The 20,773-nt window shown below is 31.8% G+C and overlaps 1 pseudogene; it reads right to left on the bottom strand.

Moving 5' to 3' along the window:
* LOC149572071 (putative poly(ADP-ribose) glycohydrolase 2) overlaps window positions 1-19,379 on the bottom strand; it is a 31,892-nt pseudogene extending 12,513 nt beyond the window's left edge.
* Window positions 19,380-20,773: the final 1,394 nt, after the last annotated feature.

Below are 20,773 nucleotides of genomic sequence, written 5' to 3'. Positions count from 1 at the left end.
TCCATCCCTTAACAAAATAATATATCATTGAATTAATTTTTTTAATATTAGAATTTTAAAAAATTGCTTGAAGAGTTATAATTATGAAAATGACCTCATTATGATTGTTTTATTTGTTGGCTCGACCAAAGATTAGAAATAAAAGTTTCAAAATATTACAAAGGAACCAAGGGAGGATGGTATACATGTACATGGTCTTTGAATCAGAGGTGCTTTTAAATGAATATACCAAAAGGCACACAAACAAAGATACCTTTGATTGAAATACCTTTAACGTCGAACCAAAAAATATTAAAATATTTCATATTTTACCACCCTCCATTTGAAGGTGCTAATGCTTACATTAAGAATTGAAAAGGTTGTATAAATAAAACATAATTTACAATAAAATGTGAGTAAAGAAATTATGTTTTCATTTATGAAATATGTCCTTGAGATACTTTACAAAAATGTGTCAAAAATATTAGATTTAGTATTGAAGAAATAGATTTTTGTTTGAATCCTCCATTTTATAAAAGAAAGTATTCATGAATCATAGATGAAGTAATTAGTAGGTAGGCTCTTCTCCTTGAGAAACTTCAGTCAGATTGTTCAGACAATCCAACAGTCTTATGCCGAAAAAAGAAAGCTAACAATGTCGATAAATGGCTTAAAAAAAAAATTGAACACATATTTACACTGGTATTTTTTTTAAGTGGGTGTTTGCATGGTGAATGGTCTAACAATGTCCTTGTCAATGGTTAAAAGAAAGTTGATACGCCATTTCCTATAATTAAACATTGTTGCTACCCAGAGTGCACATATGACAATGTGGAATGTTGGAAATGCAAACCCGGTAAAGAATAAAATAATAGTGTATTCAAAGAAAAAGGCTAAGTCACAATATAGAGCATGGATGTCATAACATTGTGTATTTTCCATCAATATTATGCTATTCTCAGTAGTTACAAACCTTGCAATCTCCCTTATTGTCTCCATTATATCTTGTGCTATTAAAATTCTCTATTTCCTATCCCAATCCATGGTATTTTTCTTGTTGTTGTATCACCACCATTTGTACTAATGCATATGAAAGAGATGTTTATTTGTGTCTAAGAGTGAATATCACTCTCTGAGTGAATTACTAATTCATTTTTGTTATTTATTGGTATTTGATTTCAACTTTATAAAAGCATATTAAAATAGACGCAGAAAATACAAGCTAAGGGATAACATTATGTCAATCTCATAGATCTTATTATGTATATCATCTTTGTATGCTCATTTGTTTAGTAAAATTTGACCACCTTCATTATGTTGACTTGCAACGTTCTACATTGAGAACCTATTTATTTGTTTGAGACAATTACAGAATTTCATTGGGTTGTAAAATGGAAGAAAAAAAATGATAACAAAGAGAATGGCCTTCTTCCAAGCAACTATGACATGTACATGGGGCACATAGGCATTCAAGGCCTTGAATGAAGATGATTAGAAAGAAAATGGTTATGTGTGTTCTTAAGAGCACTCTTTACTCTCTCTTTATAGTGCATTTTTTAATGTTAGGCATTTATTCTTGTAGCTTCATGAATCTATGTTTTTTTTCCCACACAAACCCTATACATTCATTTTTCAAAATTTCAAGGGATTCTAAATCTTGCTAAGATCAAAGATAAAACCACTAGCTCGGAAAATAGATTTTTAACAATAGTCATTCTTTACTATATTAAATGTCATATATTTTTTCCTTGTGAGAATTATTTATATTTCTTATAATTTATTCTGTAAATTAATTTTAGCAATGTATTTAAGGTTTTTTTTGAAGTAGATTCTATCATTTTGAAAGAAACCTACCGACCAAGTTACTCTCCTCACTGTAAATCAATACATTTTTTTTTATTAGAATGGATTCAAAGAATTTTCTATCAAGAGAATAAACATGCAAATTTAATAATGGAGACGATCTTAGAAGCTTTTATCCATTGTAATAAGTGTATCTATAGAAGCGGCTTCTTCTTGTGACTCTAGGACTTATAAAGATAATATTTCAACCTTGTTACTAACGTTTGCCCTATTTATTCCCATAAAATGAAGATGATCAAAATTAGAATAAATCCATAATTGTAGATACTTATATATATTCAATATGTTTAACTTCAAATATTTTATGTTTTATAAGAATCTTATGTTTAGTCTTGTAGTTCTTTCTCATTGCAATTAATAGATTTTATGAAAAGTGGATTAATTTGATTGAAGAAGTTCACTTAATTTTAAAAAGTTAACTATTCGATAAAAGTGGACAAAGAAAAATAAATAATATAACTTAAGGAAAGAATTAGGGCACATCCAAAATTAATAATTCACTAAATACTAGTAATAAGGATCCACCATTCAATACTAAGAAAAGAAGTAGCTAAGTTGACATTTGAGAGATATCCAATTGTATTGAGATCCAAAGATACAAAATTTTAGTTTTTTACTTGAAAAATGAAAAAAAGAAAGTATTTTTAATTTATTTTCTTTATTGATATCTTCATTTTCACACAAATTAGGTGCATATTGTCTCTTCAATTTGCATTCAAATTAATTTTCCTTCTTTAAATTTGTATTCACACAAATGTGATTTTTATTCTTTAGAATTTAAGCTCATCTATAATTAACATTTAATTTTTTTTAATATCTTTGTAGTGCCTGCCCCTAAGTCGCATTTCAGTCATCCTTGCTAAACTCTTTTAGGCCAATTTTATGTTTGATGATTAGTATTATTATTTTAGAGATTATCAGATGTTGTTTTACACTCAGTTTATTATATGATGAGATTACTTGGTACTCTATATTTCATGCATGTATGATGATTATTCAATGTTTTCAATTATCGATGATGATTAGTTAGATGGTTTATTATCACATGTGCTTTCTTATGGATACTTACCCCATACTGCATGTGTATGGTGCGCGTGTTTGTTTTCTTTATGAATGGTGTTTCTGATGTGGTTAAGGAAGGGAGTCGTAGTCACCTGCTAGTCGGGATCTACACGATGCACCACTTTCTGCCATTGTCTGTATAGCTTAGAATATTGTGTTTGTACATGTGTGGATTTTATGCAGGTTGCAGGTACCGGGTATCGACTTCCCTGAATTGCCAGGATGAGCGTACCCTATCGCATTATCTCAATGGTAAGAGAGGGGAGATAAACTCTTAAGTCCAAATCCTAAACCCTTTAGCCAATCGTCCTAATTGATAATTAGGACAAGTATCTGAGTTAAGTACCCTCTGAATGCATCAAATGATGTAATTTCGCGATTATAACTCTTTTGTTTGATTTAGTATGTGTTTTTCTATGACAGATTTTCGTATGTTGCTTTATGAGTCCTTGAGGTGTTTTCTATTAATTAAGTCTAATTAAAAAGATTAATTAATAATTTAATTTAATGGAGAATTAATATGATATCTTTAAATATTTAATTAATTGAGAATTTAATTAAATAAAAAGAATTGAATTTGGAGATTAAAGTTTAAGGATAAATTTAGAACATGATAATATTTATTTAATTTAATAATAATATATTTAGAGTTTATTTTTAAATAAATGCTAAATATTATCGTTATTTAAATTAATTAAATATTTTATCAATTAAGTTTCTAAAATAAATTAAAAGTTGAAAGATATTAAAGTTTCTAGATTGCATGATGTGAGCTTGAGTTTAAATATGAGAAATTAATTAAAAGATAAAATAATAGAAAATAATAATGTTATTTTAATTTCATAAAGTGCACATGAGATTAAAGTAATTAATTAATTTAAAATAGAAGTCAAGTGGAATATTAAATAAAGTTATTTAATAATTCAACTTAATGTGCATTAAAAAGATAAAGCAAATAATTAATAAAAAGTTAATTTTGAGTTAACTCAGTTGAGCAAAGAGTCCTCTCGGGTGAACGCACAATTAGTGCCCCGATTTGAGGAGAAAACTCCTTATCACAACTTTGGGGTTCATTTTTTTTTTAAAAAAAGACGAATTTGGATCATGAATGTTGGGGAGACAGGAATTTAGAGACGAATTTGGGAGCAAATTTTGGAAAGGGAAATTTTGGGAAAGATTGTTAGAAAGAAGTTCTTGAATAGAAGCAAATTCTCTCGCAAATCTTCTAGGTGTTGCAATTTTAGCATCAGAACCAGGTAGGTTCTTATGTTTTGAATCGCATAGTTAATTACGCTATTTAAATAATTCTGTCTTCTTCATGCCTGTGGATTGTATATCTGAATTCTCTGCGATGAAAGTTTATATATTTCAATATTGTGAATTATTAATTGTTCGTCGATAATTTCTGTATACGTGAAGAATAGTAGAGTTATTGGAAAATCCTCGTTTATAGAATAAAGAAAATTAGGATTCAATTTGGGAAGGGTTCAACTTTAAAATTTAAATTTAAAAAAAAAAAATTGGATGGTTGATAATGTTTCTCCATCAGATTATAGATGAGATCAATTTAAATATAATAATAAACAAAAATAAATAAATAGATTTATATTAAAGAAATTGTTTGATAATTTTAAAATATTTATAAAATTTTATAAACTAAATAAATTATATATTTTTTTTTAAACAAAATTATATTATGGTAGAAGCGAATTTAATATAAGCTAAAAGTTAAAAATTAAAATTAAAAAAAAATAAAATGATGATAATTAAAATATATATATATATATATATGGGGGGTCGTTGACCCACACCCCAAACGAACTGTCGGCCACGCCTGTTGCAGTATGTACTGCTGCGGCAGCAGTATTGCTGACGTAGCAATACCCTGCGCAACGTATGGATGTCGCAGGATAGCGATTTAAAATCGCTAAGTTTATTTTTTTTTAACTTTTAAATGCCGTCCCCAAAAACAATCAATTTCGATTGTGATTTAAATTGCAATTTAGTTTTTTTTTTAAATAAGTTTTAAATCAAATTTAATTTATGTTATTAGTATTTTTACTATTTAACTTTTATAATATTTTATAATTTGTTACAATAATAATAATTGTAATATATTTTAATAAAATATTGATTAATTTAATTAAATATGACTTAAATAATATTTAATTAAGAATAGAAGTTATTATTATAGAGAATTTAATTATTGATTTTAATAAGATTGTAATTATTCTATTTACATCATTAATGGTTATTTTTATAACTTAATAGAATAAAAGATTATTCTCAAAAATCATTTTGTTAGAAAATTGACTTTTAATCTAAAGGTAACCTTATATATATATATATGTGTGTGTGTGTGTGTGTGTGTGTGTGTGTGTGTGTGTGTGTGTGTGTGTGTGTGTGTGTGTGGGTCAAATTAATTATCGAGTAAATTATAAGGGTAATATTGAGAACCTTACACACTTAAAACAATCATTGAAGTGCAAATTGAAAATCTTATATTCAACTTAACCATGTGATTTAAAACAAGCCAAGACATGTATTTGCATCTTGTTTCTTATGATGTCTATGTTCGGGGTTTCGGGTTGATCTAGCTTTGACCGGTTTAGGATGTTACCAGAGGCTCGAGGGTGTATGCAATTGTGATGTTATGGTGATTTGTTCTCGATCTTTATACCCGACCTTGGTAATGTGATGGAGTGCTCTATGATATGGATGTTTTTATTGGTTGTTATTGCTTCCCAATTTCCTTGTGAGAAGCTGATGGTGTATGTATTTGAGTTACCTGACTTAACCATTTTTGAGTCATCAATCAGTTGTACTTGGGTTGTTTTCCAGTCGCCTTGATGGGACTGAAGTGTTATTGCTATGCTCTTGATGATGTCATGTTGTGACATGTGTGACTTGACCATTTTGGAGTCTTCGATCAGTATTGTGATTTACTATTGGGATACTTTTTGGTTGCTCGTTGGAGAACCATTGGATATTATGATTTATCATTGATGCCTTCAGTTGCTGATAGAGAACTATTTTGATCATATGATTATTATTTGATGCTTATCAGTTGCTCATGAAGAACTGGTGTAACTATTGTGGTTTATCTTTTGATGCTTTCCAGTCGCTTGTATAGGACTGAGGTGATTTTGTGTTTTGTGTTTTCATGAGCCTAGGGTAGGTTATCTATGTGTAGTGTCAGGAAGTGGCTTGCAATGAGGGACGGGAGACCCGAAGTGGCTCTGGGCATGACTCATTGTAAGTTGTTTGTTTTAATAAGTGAAAACATCTCACCTAAATACTGACTTAAATGAACCTAATAAGATAATTGTATGTTCTCTCCCATGCCTTGAGTGCTAGTACAAACTAGGATGGGGTAGAGAGAACGCTTGGTTACGACCTTACATTCCGTAGTATGCCTCGTCAGTACGAGAGGATACTAGTGGCCGTAGGATCACAGGGGACCCGGGATTCCTAAGGGATTGCTCGGATAACTTTTGACGTGACTTTTGCAATGACACTTTCCCGCTTGCATAGTAGGTTTCCTACGTGTCTTTGTGGTGCCTCTAGGTTTAGATGTCGATCTTTTTAGGAACCCTTGAGTTAGCATACTTATAGGATTTCCTGGACTTAGAAAGTATTTATGATTATAGGTTTTGTTATCCTGTTTGGGACTTGAGACTATCTCCTCAGCGCGGTGGGAGTGGACCATTTAGGTTCCACGCGGTCGGGTGGTAGTGCTTTTTACTCTTATCATTGAGATCCGTTCGTGGTCACCGTGACTGGAGTTTTCTTGGTTGGCATTTACCTTCATTCTGTTCATGGATGTTTCATCATTATGGATGTATTGATGTATCATGTATGGTGGATGATTTCATTTATTTTACTATACTTTGTATCATGGATTTGAGGATGATGTAACTTTATCTTTACATATGTATATTCTTTTAAGCCTTTCATACCCTGTGACATGTACAGTGGATGATTGAGCATTCCGAATTAATTTGCCAAGAGGCATTCGAAACAAATGCATATTATGAACATTGGACTTTCTGATTATTCTTTCATATGTATGTGGTAGTTGTTAGACTTAGAATTAATTAAATTTAAATGTGACTCAACGTCTTGGGACCCTTAAGGAATGTAACTTGTGATGTATGTTTGTTGATGATTACATGTTATTGCTTCCGCTACTATGTGTTTGATGTGTATGTTATACTTTCTTACTTTAAAAAAAAAAAAAAATGTTTGGCAAACTTAGTGAAACCTTAGGTTAATTCTTTTGGATCCCTTGGCGGGGCATTACAATCTTTTTATTTAAAATATAAGTATAATTAAATAATAATTTAGAATTGAACTAGAATTATAAAACTAAAAAATAAACAAAATTAGATAACATATCAAGAATTGTATCTTAGACCATATTTTAATAGCACTGTCAAAATGTACCAGGATGCCACCTTTCCCATAAATTGGGTTGCCCAATGGAAATGTCTATTAGGTTTGGAAGTTTAAAATTGGAATAGCATAATAAATAACATATACAATTTTTTTTTTAATGTATACTTATATGATATATACATAATATTAACATAGATCTTAATTAAACTTTCATAATATTTTAATAATTACACATATTATATAATCAAATTACAATATTATACAAAACAAATGAATTATTTCATATATAATATAACTATCAACTTTATCCTTACACCCTTCAAATGTGCAAGTGCTAGTTTAATATCAAATAGGCTTGTGTAATTCATCAACTTCTTCTTCGGATTGAACACTAAATTCATTAACTAATTATAGATTTTTAAAACCGTAGAATGATGGTGGTTATTAGAGTATACTCTAATATTATTTATTTTCTTTCATTAAGGAACTTTAAGTAGTAGAAAGGTAAAGAATAAAGTATTAATGAGAAATAGAAATGCACTTTGATTCCAAACACACAAGATGATATTATACACAAAAGTAAAACATTGTAAACAAATTTATAATCACTTATAAATAGTTACTTTTTAAGAGCCACATAATCATTTGTAGATAGTTATTCGAATTGTTGTTGGGTTTCAATATTTTAAAATTAGAATAATACAATTCATATTTTATTTATATAAATGTTCAAATTCTTTCTTAAATGTTGGAATTACATGCAAATTGGAGAAATATGTATACATTGATTATTGCATTATGTTCATATTATCAATGAATTTTTGTAATCTAATTATAAAAGTAGATAAATGATAATTTGATTATTATAATGTGATTATATGTTATATTTATTCAATTAATTTAAATGTGATTACTATACATTGCTAACTTAGTAACATTTGAAAACCCAAGAGTATGAGTGCATGTAACATGTGATTGCAATTGTAGTATTGGATGTGTAAGAATTTGGTATAGCTTTGATACCATGTAAGAATTAGCCTAAGGCAATAATTCAACGCCAAGATCAAGAAGCTCGGAAAATAGCACAAGAGAGATAAATAGTGACCAAATGAGAATGGATATCACATGATTGGATAATTGGATAAATGCATCATAGAGGTGTTTGTATATAAGGGCAACCGATATGTCTAGAAGTCACATAAGAGATAAGGATTAAAACTCAACACATGTCCACCAAAGGTGGATTATCCTCCATTGATGTCCAAACTTGTGACACTTGGAACATGTATTGTTAGGTGAATAATTCTTCTTCCTTTGATTTTGGCCAATAGGGTTTTGTTTTTTATATGAATTCAAATGTTTTATGCCCATTTTCTGATAGTTATAGCGGTAACCTTCAAATCTAGGTGTAGTAGGTATATTCCTTAGTCATGTCCTATACTCTTGTATCTAATGCCATTATTTCTTGCAATAAAAATAGTAACCAGTAAACTTAGGTCTAGAATTTTGCATACCATGTTTTGTTCTACAAATAGTTGTAGTATGACCAAGTTTTCAATAGTGATATCATGTTGGCTTGTCCTTTTGCTTTGCATTTCTCATTTCTCCATTCCTAGATGATTCTCCTTTTTCAGTGCAAGAATGTCCTGACCCATCAAAAAAACTTGATGACTTCATTAGTTCTTCAAAGTACTTCATTGCTTCCTTTGGTTTGTTGAATCTTCCCATGGATTCCTCCTCATTTCTCAGTTCATTCTTCAGTATGTCATTTTGCGATTTCAGATTTGCAATTTCCACATCCTTGTAATTCAATTCCTAATTTGCAGAAATTAGTTGATTCATCATGTCCAGTTGAGTGTTTGTGAGATTTTTCACATATGATATCCTTTCTTCAAGTCTGGTAGCCATTAATCTTTTATCTTCTTCAGCCATAGTCTTGTCTTCTTCATCTTTCTTCTTTTATTCAATCACTTCACATAGTCTTATTGATTGGATTTCATGTTCTCTTTTCAATCCTCTTATTTCTTCATTGAGGAGTTTGTTCCTGTCAAGTAGATCAGCAAATGATTTATCATTTGGATTGATTTTCTCAAACAGTCCTTCAATTTCAACTTCTTCATAAGAGTATTGATTTGTCTGGATGGCGATTTCCTTTCTCCTTTTTAGGGAATCCTTCAAATCTTGTCTTGCCTTCTCAAGTTTTTGCAGTGTGAGTTGAATGCCAATCACCTGATTGTCAATAGTCTTATCCAGTTTGAAAGCCTCCATCTCCAAGATCTAATCTCTAATCTTTTAAGCTTCTTTCAGAGAACCAGTGCTCTTATACCAATTGTTGATTGATGGAGGAATAAACAAGTTAAACTAGATATTGAGAGGGGGGTGAATCAGAATCTTAAACACTTTTTGCTTTTCACAGACTCATCCACATCTATCAATAACTTGTGCATATAAAACTAGTAATGTAAATATGCTATAACATCTAAGCTTGATCAATCACATGCATTAAAGTAAAACACATAACATAGTATTATTTACCCAAAAACCCTCCAAGATGAAGGTAAAACTGGGGTGGGGATGACACGCAAGAATCTTCACTACTTCAATAATAAAGTTTACTAGTTAAGGTTATAATGTTTGACCATAAAATATGATCTACTCTATGAGGGGCCTGCCTTGTTAAAAGCTTAAGAGACTGCTAGGTCTCACCTTGTTAGAGGATTTAACACTTACAACAAAGTAAGGACTCTATTAGGATATTTACAAAGATCTGTTAAGAGATTTACCCTAATTCAAGTCTGTTAAAACTTATTCAATCCCTGACTCTCGGTTTTCTCTGTAAGCTAATTTTGAGTCCTCTCCTTATTAATTGATCCTCTCCTTTGATCTGATATGCTTGTCTTACCCTTTCACTTCATTGCAATGACTAGGTCACTCAGTTTGTTAGATGATAACAGAACCCTTCAATGACTTCTAATCTAATCTCAATCCTTTTCTATCAATAGCTTTATGTTCGCACATAAACTCTTTTCATATCCTTCTCTATTGGCATATGATCTAGGTTAATATCATCACTATATAAATAATTTTGTGAAGAGTTTTCTAGATGATTCCATGTTTTTCCTCTTCATCCTAATCGTCGAACACACAACATAGGCATGTGTGATCCACAATGTGTAAATATTTTGTAACAACCTCTGAAAGTATTAAATGTTCTATAAAAACCTATTCAAAAATTAAATATACCTTCCATGTTGGCTTGATAATCGTTTTCCCTAAAACTTTACTCCATTTCTGACTTTCATGTAAACTCTATGTAGCTCGGCCTTTACTGATTCCTTATGCTTGGCATTGTTGTTGCTCAGCCTTCATTGTGCTCGATACATACTAAGCAACTCAGCTCTTGTATTCTCAAAAACTTAATGACTTGCTTGATTGTTGATGAGCTCGGCTCATATACAAAAATACTCTATGACCCAGAAAACTTACTCAGCTACTATAGAGATAAGTACATAATTACTTATGTACATGACTCGGCCTATATAGAGCATCTCGGTCGCAATGATGATCATCTGACTCTGCCTTGTAAATGATTAAGTGGTTGACACTAATAAACAACAATGGTTAGAGATACCAACACTATTCTACTTTGTTCCTTCTTGAGAATTTTTGAAAGGACGTTATCGTGTAAGATTATGAGCATCAAAACAACTTTGAAGAGTGATATCACCAACTCAATTAAGGAAAATGTGATTATTGTCTTCCTAATTTTCATTTTATGTGAAAGATTGGCTTCTCTTCAATTGCAATTTGTTGTGTTCTAAAAGTGACTAGACATTTTGATTCTTTCGTAAATATTTTTCTATTTAGGACATGATATTTCTACCTCCTAGTATGCTTGATATAGATGTGATATAGCCACATCTCAGGAGATGCTCTTTAATACTTAATATTCTTCCCAAATTTGAATATTTAGTGTCTTGTCTATGGTGAACTTTTAAATTTTCCTCTTTATTGGATTGCTTCTAGAAAAAATGTCGTCCTTATTTTCTCAAATTTATAATTTCAAGTTTATGATGTTCTAAATATGGCTTTTGTAGATTTTATAGAGCTTATTTTAGTTTTCATGTATGTTGGAGGCTTCTACCTTAAGAAATATTTTTGGACAAACTGAATAACATGGTACAGTATTTGGTAATATATATTCTTATTTAATTTTCTAAAGCTATCTCTCTGGAAGACTGTAAACTCTAGAGTTACAATCAGCTGGGTTGGAGGTTTTACTAATTTGATTTCATAAAAGATTTGTATGCAAGGGACTGTAAACATTAGAGTTGCAATTAGTTATGTTGTAGGTTTTACTAATTTGATTTCAACAATTAGTGCATTTCCTTTAATTGAAGAAGATTAAATTGATGCCTACAAAAATAACAGATTATTGTGGTCTAAGTTATGGTTTCATGTTTGATTTTCTAGAATCATGGTATAATTAGATATTTGGTTCATTGCACACTATACAAGTATATGATAGAGTTAATGTGTGCTAGTACATAGAAACAAGCTGTGTATGCAAAAGGTTTTTCAATTGTATTTTACATTATTAGGTAGATAGTTGAATGAGTTTAAGTTATATGTCTGGAATGCATTTGGGACATTTCAACATGTTGTCATTAGTCTTAAGTCTATCAGTAACATGAGAAGATGCTCGTTAATTCAATCATTAACTGGCACTATTCATATTTGGATGCAGGAGTAGAAAGTATGGTATGTCTACACTTTTTTCTTTGAGATATAAAATAAGAACCCAATTGTTCATTTTCTTTGTCTCACTTTGGTGTTCAGTATTTTATTACTTCTACTTTTCTTATAAGCACTCGATTCCTACTAACCTTGCAATACTCAAATTTTACAACCTTTCAGACTATTATTGAACAATATAGCCATGTCAATGATACTTTGAAAAGATGTAGTAGTGTAATTTATTTATCATACAAACAATTGATGATTAGATTTTGCAGCTTCTAAATTTATGATCGTGTTCTACTAGTTTTTTATGTCATCATGTCCACATATGGAAACAATTCATCTCAATTGTTGTAACTTGTCCACGGTCAATTTAGTTGGTTTGCATCTCTATTGAATAACACACATGAATGATTATGATGGGGTGTATTATGAGATTCAAGAGATTGACAATGTGGTGGGTTGTTATGTTGATTAATCTGAACCATAAAGTTTTGTGCATATGTACTTAAAATCTTAAAGACTACAAACTATTTTTTCAACAAATCAAATGTTTTACTCTAGTTTAATTATGGATTAATTTGGGGTTTAAATAGAATTCTAATTGCAAAACTCCTAAACCTGTAACTAGGGATTTTGAGCATTATTTTAAGGTGAAATAAAATGAAAATAATATTTTAATTACCTAAATTTGTTTGAAACACTCAAATAATTGATTGACAATAGGTTTATTACATTTGTAACTAAAAATGGGATCCATTTACACTAAAAAGTGCCCAAGAATTTTAGGATTTAGCTATTGTTCAAACATTTAAAGTCCAACTCACCCACATCCACATTTTCAATGTTCCATCAAGTTCTTCCATTAGAAAATGAATTTATATGTTTGAATTAACACTTGGGAAGATATAAATACTTGTTAGCATGAACCTAGGAAGAAAGTTGAAGAAAAAAATTAGCAAAAAAATATTTTAAATGGCGTTGAAAATTGTTGATGGCATAAAAGATCTTCTATTTGCATTTCCATTATCATTAAAGCCTTTGATTGTCTTTATTTCATCTTTTTTAGTACAATTCGATTTTTTTTTTCAATGCCATTATTTTTATTATTTTGAAACTTATCTTCATATTAACCACCATGTTTGGGTTCCACAATGTTTTTTAATTTTGTCAATACCATTATTTTCATTATCTTGAAAACTATCTTGATTATGGTCACCCTTTTTTGGTTCCACAATGTGCTACATCCCGTGAATATAATGTTTTCATTATCTTGATTTTTATCTCTCTATATGGATCTTTTTATTTGACAAAAGGATCTCCATTTGATAATAGATGTTAAACTTTTCAATTTAGCCTTTACCTTGGTTGATTAATGTCATATGTTTTGTTGCATGCACAGGTGCCTTCTAAAGAAAAAATAAATATTGTTAAATCCTTAAAAAAATTCACAATAAGCTATCCCTGGCACAACATTTTTGCTTTTGGTTGTCTAGGTCTATAATTTCATTGACTCGCCAAGAAAAAGCTTTGGCATCTCTAATGAGATATAAAGATGTATATGTAGTATGCATAGATGAACGCAATAACAAACAGTGTGTGATGTATAGTATTTAATATCCATGATACGAAGTAATATCATACATTTGCAAGAAGAAAAGTTTAATGCATGTGATATCTCATTTATAGCTTTTCCTTATTGCCTTCTACTTAAAATGGCTCCCTTAACTAAATCTGTAATTACAATGATTAATGATGGGAACCTACAATTGCAACCACATCTCCAAGTCATAGACATTGTTGAGTTGGGGTCAAACCGTAGAGTGACACCACAATACAGAATGGGCCTCTCTAATGGAGTTTCCAAACGAAAGGAAACAATTCCAAAGAAATATAATGATTACATGGGCTTAGGAGAAAACATAGAGGGGTCCATAGTGTTACTTAAAGGGTTTAGTTACCCTACTATTTGCAAATCTAGTAAGGTTATTCTATAAACTTACCCAATAATGTATACTTTTGAAGAAAATTTTATTTTTTAATCCAAATTTTAGGATATATAATACTTGAACTCAATGTGCACTTCTAGGTATATTGTTGTTTCTGAAATAAACATCACTTGTTTGCATCATGATATTATTGGTGAACCCATCCATGTATGCAAGGAACAAGGCCTAAATTTACATGCAACAAAATTACTCCAATTAGAAATGTGAATCCATATCAAACAAGTTGGCATATAAGAGAGCATGTTACAATGAAAAAGGAGACTCGCCAATTCAAGACCCAAAATGAAGAAGGAAAAGTCTTCTCCTTTAATTTTATAGACTGTGAGAAAATTGAGGTACGTATCACTCATTTCAAAAAAAATGTAGATCTTCATTACTTGAATATCCAAGTAAGATCTATATATACAATTGGGGTGGATTGGACATATCAGTTAGGCATTGTTTCTCATCCTTCAATTGAGGGTTTTCCCATACATTGTGGATGAAATTCTTTGGTGGAAGGCATTTCCTATGGGTCGCCCTTTATCTATTGGTCAATCAGTGTTGAATAATTGTTTAATGCTAAATTTATTGTTAAAGAGGAGAAATGTGGGTTGAGGATTTGGAAGGGGGTAGCTAGGGATAAAATTCATAGAGATATCAATAGTATTTTGGATGGTGAGGATGTAGGGAAGGCAGCCAAGAAAAATGTGATGAACTGGAAAGAAACGGCAGAAGGGGCAGTTTCTAAGGATGGATCTTCCACTAGAGATTTGGATCATGTATTGCTTAATTTGCATCAAGAGTACTTATATATAGAATTTGTAGCATTCATGTTATATCTTTTAGATGCTTTTCGCACAGTGATCAGATACAATTCAACCAAGATGCAAATTTTTTATGTTGATGCAATAATCAAATAAGGCTTTTTGAAGTAATTCCTCTTCAATATCTTAGGCATACAATTCAAGTGGAGATTAAGGTCAGTTGAAGTCAACAATCACCAAAGTTGGCATGCTTTGTACAAGCATTTTGAAAAAGTGGTTTTTGAACATGCCTACCAAAATGTAATTTATACCATGTGAGTATTCCAACAAGTTACATATTTTAAAACTAGACTCTAAGCACTACATTCCCTATGAGAGAAGTTTTTTGAGATTTAATCGTTATGTGCCTCAAACTTGGACATTGAGTGACAAAAAAATTTAAAAATAGGAAAAATGCTTACTTTTTCCCAAAAGTGGTACTCGATTTCTTGCACCCACCCCATAAGCACTTTGACTAGTACCTAACTCTTCATAAACCCAGACATAGAGGAGGCAAAAAAACTAAGGTTATGGTTTGATGAGAATGGGAATGATATTTTATCATCATTAACACAAGCTATAGATGTGCCCCTGTGAATCCCAACGAAAACAAATGCTAAAATTGAGGAACAAACTATGAATATCTCCAACCCTTTTCACTATATTGTAAAGGCAACAATTCAATTCATTTTTTTTTTAAATCAATTTACTACCATCTTTCCCCCTTCACTCGAATAGTGAACAATGTAAAAAAAGTTGTTCAATATGTTGATGAAACATGGACTTGTGCAAAGTGCAAAGGCACATTTTTCGGATTGTATTTTCAAGTACATACTTCAACTAAAGCTAGGAGATCATACATGTACACTTTGGGTTGTTTTTTTTTATGAAACTGCCACATACATTTCTAGGTATGTCTACACTTTGGGTTGTTTCTAAGTATGGAAGTGTTTTCATACAGTTCTCGAAGTTCACTTATATCAGGTTAGCCGCCTATGATGGGTATCCCCTTATGCTACCTAGATTTGTCGATGATAAATTGGTCTTGATTGAAATGTGTAGACAAATTAGTCAAATCAATAAGCTTTGCAAGAACAAAAGGATAGATGAAATACCTTTTCCTTTCGGCATCGGACATTAAAGTTGTGAGGTTGCATCAAATGCAAAGAACATAGAGAGATCCATCGCCACAATTAATTTGTGTCCTTATACTATTTGTTTCCCTTATGATAGTAAAGGTTGTGCAATTAATGAGTTAAAGCTAACCCCCAACGTTGGTCACTTTGTGACTCTACAGGACTTTTGAGAAGATTGTGAAAATGATTTCGAAGTCGAGAAGAGAGATTGGATGTGGCTTACCATAAGGCCGGTGATAGACTTCAAAGTGGATATCGATGTGACAGGTATAAATGATGATGAAGTTTCCATAGTCGATCCCTTATACTATGAGTATTGAATTACTAGATCTTCCTCCTATTGATTGGTCAGTTCAAGAGTTGAAAACCCTGAAGGAAAGAACGGCCTATGTCCTTAAAAGAACAAGGGATTGGGTCTTGGTGAATTTCTCAAAGTAAAGAGAAGAGAGGTAATCAAAGAGAATCATCTCAAATGGCATTGGAGGCAACTTTTGGTGAGAAAATACAGCAATTGGATACGAGTGCTCTAGATCAAGATGAAGATCTAAATCAGTTGGCTAAGTTTACAGTCAAAAGGACAAAAATGAAAGGTAAATCTACCGGAGTAAATCAGGAAGGAAATGAACCTAATGAACAGGATCAAAGAACTCCTCAAACTATTGAACAACACATCCCAGTGACATCCTCTCATGGCATAGTACTTCCTCCTTCGAGCCTCTCTCCTCTTGAAATATCATTAATAGACATCACACAATTAGATAATCAATTATCTAATTCAAAATATTTAATGATGATTGCTGAAAATACAAAAAGCGACATGCAAGTTTCACTTCTAGCTACTACACATTCATGGCTCCAGACAAGTCTTCAAAAGAAGAAGAAAGTTGTTTAAATGATGCCGCCTCCATTTGATGTAATCTCCAACGTCCTCCAGAAGCCTCCTAAAGTGAAAAAGACTAAAGTGATGTTCAGGTTGGTTATTGATAAAACTTTAGACAATTTGTGTGTAGAAATAGCAAAGCCCATAGTAGAGAAGAACGTTGATGAAGCATATGAATCAAATTTCATTCTAAATAAGGTTGATCTTGGTCCATCTACTGCGGAAAGCCATTTTCAGAATTTTGAAGTGACTACTGCCCAAATGTTATTCTTGATCATGTTGTTGAAAGAGTAAACATACAAAAATCACATAGTATGATGATCAAAGCTTGGATAAACATAATGATATAGAAGATGTTTCAAAACTCATAACTGGAGTGAAGGAAATATATGGAAAATTCATCTTACTAATACAAAAAATGTCTAGAGAGCTAGAAAGCAACAAAGAGCAAAAAGTCACCTAGCAAAAAATAGTTGATGAATTACAAGAAATGGCCAAGTTAGATACACACTCTGGTTCTCGAGAAAATTATTGTTGATCCAAGTAAGAATCAGACACGTATCTAGAGTAAGAGTATTAATTGGAAGATGATAAATATTAACAAAGAAATCACTAAGTTTGAAAAACTAATAGCTTCATGGAAACAGTTGACAACGAAAGTTGCGAATGAATTTGTCTCTATTATCACAAGTGGAGCGGCAGTAAATGATCTTCAACATATTGATTGTCAATTTCTTCTTGATTCTTTCAATATCCAAATTCATTCAAAAATGGAGAATTGAATATCGAATGCTGAAACTAGGATGAAGCTCAGTCTGATCATAATCACTCTGGAAGATTACAACATTTCAGCCTATCAACAAGAGTCGGAAGAGATCCAAACTCAAGAGGGAGAACATTTTCATTCCCAATTATGATTCAATGATGATCATCCTTGACGCTTATAGGGCTTTCCGAGATAAGTCAATCATGTTCAAATAGATAGAGTTCATAGCTAGAAGACTAGTGATTGGATATGTATACATTCTGAATAATTCTAGCTAAAGTTTTGTTTTTGAAATTTTCTTTGTATAGGTTAATTTTAGTGAGGTTAATTAACCTCTCCAAAATTACATATTTTGGAGGTAGTTATTAACCACAAAAAAATAATTATTAACCTCTATGTCTATATAAGGAGTCATTTTTGGCTTTGTAAGGGACTCTTTGGATTTGGAAATAAAGGGACACTGTCTTAAAATTTTGTTAGCAAGACAATTTTTGGATAAGTGTGTACAGATCTTGTTCTTGTGATCAGAAATCTCTTTTATGTTCTTGGACAAAGAAATAAAAAGGAAAAACATTTTGAGTTCTCTTTATACATATCTAAAAGTTGAAATGTTGATTTTATTGTGTAATGGGTGTTTTCACAATACTATGCATATGATCATGAATTATCAAATCAGCATTGTGCTAATAGTAGCCTTCAAGCATAGATCTTGATTGTTGTTATCAGCAATTTATGTTAATTCAAGACAGCTGTGAAATCGTGCGGTGCATTCATCATCATGAACTTTCTCATCTTTTAAAATTTGATTTCACCTTTATTCGAAAAACTTCAAAACTATATTATACAAAGCTGCCCCTCTAAACGCAGATAAAGGCTGCATATCAAAGGCCTAGCCAACTATTATGAACAGTTTGCCACATACACTCCGTTGGGCCATTTTTACAATGACAAATCTGTTTACAAACAACGTGACAATGCAAAGATACTAACCCCAAAATGTATGATTCAATTACAAATAGCCATAGGAGGAAAGAACCTTCAATGATCAAAACCAAAGTCTTTAGTTGGAAAACTAAAATGATTAAGAAATCAAACCCATTTGAAGGAATGATACTTTAGCAAAGCTTAAAACTATGATATTTCTATCAAGATTTAACTGTGTAGTTTTTGAGTCAAACTCATTGACCCATGTTTCATTAATAGTGTCATGAGAATAAATGCAACACTTGACACTAAATTGGACCTAGGTGATGCTCATAGAGGTGAAGCACCAGGCCTTCCCAAGAGGTCACCCATCCTAGTACTACTCCAGCTTGAGCGCATTCAACTAGAGTATTGAGGTGCAACAAGTTGCCTGCTGATTTGTCCATTTTTTTAGTCTTGCCACATCCGCAGTTTAAGTCCCACCAGCAGTGCTGTCACATTGAGCTGAGCACTACATTCACACACATTCACATGTAAACGCTTGATATCATTGATTTGTTGATTTCTACCTTACAAGAAACTCATTAATCAAGTACCATATTTGAATCCCAGGATGTACACAGCATTGGATCCAAAGTACAGACGCTCAAAAACACGCAAGCAAATTTTTGTTGATATCTCCCTTACAGGAAACTCATTAATCAAGTACCAAATTTGAATCCCAGGATGTACACACAGCACTGGATCCAAAGTACAGACACTCCAAAACACGCAAGCAAATTCAAGGGTTTCATAACATCCGGTTGTGGAAAACCCAGGGAAATCAGTAAACTTCATCCTGAGCACAAGATTTATAAAAAGGCTTTAGCCTGAACCCAACGAGTCCTCAAATTGGGTTTAGAAAAAGGTCAAAATGAAATTTGGTTTTCCAATTCCACCTTTTGAGAGCGAAGACTGGTAAGCCCATTTTGGGCTAGAATTAGAATATGTAAATTCTAATTCTAGTTTTAGTTTTTACAAAAAGCAAATTTTAGAAATTGGGTATTTAGATTTTCCAATTCCCACTCGAGTCCTGCTACCAAACGGGCCCTAAGGGGTGTGATTAGTGCACCCCTCTGGGATATACCAGATAAAGCACACCAGAGATGAAACATGTTTGGAAAATGTTGCATGTGTTCAAATTATAGGTTAATTAACGCTTTCCTATGATTCAGTAAGATGTGAATACTCACACCCACTCCTTCAGTTTTTGTATCAAATTTTGGTTCAGGTATTGGACCCCACATGAATAAAATTTCTCAGTTAGATATGCTACCAATTCACTTGCTGATGTTTGAAAATGTAAGCACAAAGTTCTTCACATTGTTAGCTCATGCCACTGATACATAAACCCTCCACTAAATTTGTTTGTCCCTCCTAAAAACATTTCTGAATATGTTCATTTCAAGTCCTTCATGAGGACTGAGACTTGGCAATAGTTATGAATCAAAGCAAAATTTATCAAATCAGTGATGGCAAACAGCACATAAATCACAGTAAATCGTATAGAGACAATAGAAAGTCAAGAAAGAATTTCTAGTGATTTCATTCAATTGTTTTAAAAATATCGACAGACATTTGATAAAATCAACATCAGCAAAAGAAAGATTGGAATGAGGACAAGATACCATGCACATCCATTCAGAACTTACGCCCACCCAAGTTTGGAGGAAAAAGGACATAATATACATACTCAGGATCCTCTAATCACTTACGGAGAAAATATATCTTGCAGTTGCATCAGCAATCAATATCTTACGAAAAAATTCATAAGATAGAAGTTGTAGCATCAGAGGAGACAATGGAGCAGTAGAAAAAGTCTTGAAAAACAAACTGGAGGAAAAACAGAGCAATTTAAGGTGGGAAATTAGAGGATACAGCAGGAGTAAGGATGGACGAGTAAAAAATTACAAAGATCTGGTTCATGGTGGGAAATCTGAGTCAGCTACAGTCAGAGAATAAACACAGTATACGCAGCCAGCCAATAGCGGACATCCTATGCCCTCTCCACATATTCTAAGAGGGGAAATAGACATGGCAATATAAATAAGATAAACAGTCAGCACACAGTCGTCGATCATAGTCATCAGAGAAGAGGCAGTGCTTCGTTAGGGGAGAAGATTGCTGGAGATTAAGGGTAAATAGAGGCAAGTCAACATCCATCCAAAGCCAGTGACTATATCAGTGGACAG

This window comes from Cupressus sempervirens, chromosome 2, assembly GCF_028749045.1.
Source record: "Cupressus sempervirens isolate cs-2001-9-10 chromosome 2, ASM2874904v1, whole genome shotgun sequence".
In the NCBI taxonomy this organism is placed as follows: domain Eukaryota; kingdom Viridiplantae; phylum Streptophyta; class Pinopsida; order Cupressales; family Cupressaceae; genus Cupressus; species Cupressus sempervirens.
This window is presented reverse-complemented; position numbering and strand designations above follow the sequence as displayed.